This window comes from Echinops telfairi, unplaced genomic scaffold, assembly GCF_000313985.2.
Source record: "Echinops telfairi isolate 266 unplaced genomic scaffold, ASM31398v2 ScPeMD7_14;HRSCAF=57, whole genome shotgun sequence".
NCBI lineage: Eukaryota > Metazoa > Chordata > Mammalia > Afrosoricida > Tenrecidae > Echinops > Echinops telfairi.
The window spans coordinates 7,962,136-7,964,104 of NW_022103911.1; the positions used below are offsets into that span (position 1 = coordinate 7,962,136).

A 1,969-nucleotide genomic window follows, 5' to 3' on the forward strand; every position below is an offset into this window, starting at 1 on the left:
TTGCTACACTGCACCCTGACTGGCTTGTCTCCTCCCTGCAACCCTTCTGCTAGCCTTCTGACTAGAATTAAACTGAATCTGTAGATAGCTTGGAGGAGAACTGATATCTTTACAAAAATATTGACTTTTTCCATCCACCCATTCATTGACATGGTGCATATATCTATTTAAGACTTTGTTGTCAATTTGATGCCATAAATAGTTCTTAAGTGAGCAAAATGCTTAAGACAAGCATTCATTAGTAATTAAGCTAAATATATGATGCTATTGCAAATTTTACTATTTTTAAGATGCTATTTTTGCATTTCACATTAATATAGTAAATTTCATTAACTGATTTCTTAATATATCAACTTTGAACCCTAGAGGACAGTCATACTGGAAATGACACTTTTGTTCTGTTAGTTCTTAGGAGGTATAGATTAAAAAAAATAATTCATCTAACTCTTTTAGTTGTGTTAAAGAGGATCCAAATTTCTTAGCTGACCATGAACTGGAAGTATAAGCTCCCCTTCACTGTTGAATCAATTCAAAAACATATTTTCATTCTTATATTCCATCAAAACTGCTCTTATTGTTAAAAAAGATCACCACATGGATGCCAAATTGCAAGGTGCCTTCTCAGTGCTTATCTTCTTCAACCAATCAGTAGTATTTTAAAAATCATTTGCTTTCACCTGTCTGCACTAGGATTTGTTACTTCACTAGCTAAGTGACCTGGAACAAATGCAAACAGTAAAACCATCTGCTTTGTAGGGCTGTTGCAAAGATTAGCCAAACCTAGTGATTTCTATCAAGTTCATTCTGACTCATAGTGACCTTATACAACAAGAGGAGAACTTTCCCCAGGGATTTCAAGGCTGACATTGTAACAGAAACAGAAGGTCTATCTTTCTCCCACAGTCCTCTCTCAAGGACTGTAAACGTGTACAGGAGTAGAAAGCCCTTTCTTCTGACAAGCTAGTGGTTTCAAACTAAGGACCTTGAGGATCACAGCCCAACTCATAACCAGTAAAAACCAAACCCTAATTGATTACGATTTGTGCAACTTGTATTGAATAACACACACCTAAGACATTCAATAAATATTACCTATTACTATTGCTTATCCTACTCTTCCAGGGGGAAAAATAGTTTTAAAAACATTCTGGCTTGATTTGTTTCTTCAGACATTATTTTCTCAGTCTTTTGCCACTGACTTTTAGGGCTCAGTGCTTAGCTTCACTTCTCTGTCTCTATTCATTTTCTACAGGTTTTCTCCCCACGGTTTTCGGAATTACGTGTTTGTTAATGATGCCCAAATACAGCTCCTCTTACAAGCTCAACCCTGAACTCCAAAACCAAGTAAATGACTTGCTACTTGACCTGCCCACTTAAAGAGCCAAACCAAGTTTTTAAAATTTGGGTATTATTCCACACCTTTAAACCCTATATCAATCCACCATCATATTACACTTGGACTATTAAAGCACTGGTCTCTTTTCTACACTTGCCTCTCTACAATCTATTCTTTACACCATTTAAGTCACATTTCTACTTAAAAGTTCCCCATATGGCTTCCTATCTTATTCTAGCTCCTACTAGATATGGGTTTGCAAACTTTTAAAAGGATTAGAGAGTAAATATTTTAGGATTTGTAAGCCAAATAGATACTGTACAGTGATGAAATATTATATATTTAAATATACTGTAAATAATATAAGCGGTCATATAAAAAATACTGTATCTGTGGTTTACATATAAAGTTTACTAAAATATATTATACTTGTTACAGTTTAGAATGCTTCATATGTCTGTCAGAAAAACCAGCTGCTAGCAAGCTGACTCTGACGCATGGTGGTCTCATGCATACCAGAGTAGAACTACGCTTCAGAGGGCTTTCAATGACTGGAGTTTTGAAAGTATTTTGGTAGGCCTTTCTTTGGTGGTACTTCTAAAATTTCCAGCGGTTCTCAATCTGGGGGTCGAA

The 1,969-nt window shown here is 35.7% G+C and overlaps 1 protein-coding gene across 1 annotated transcript in view; it reads right to left on the minus strand.

Moving 5' to 3' along the window:
• Positions 1–1,969, minus strand: part of SCLT1 (sodium channel and clathrin linker 1) — a 186,256-nt gene that overhangs the window by 52,532 nt on the left and 131,755 nt on the right. The window lies entirely within an intron of this gene.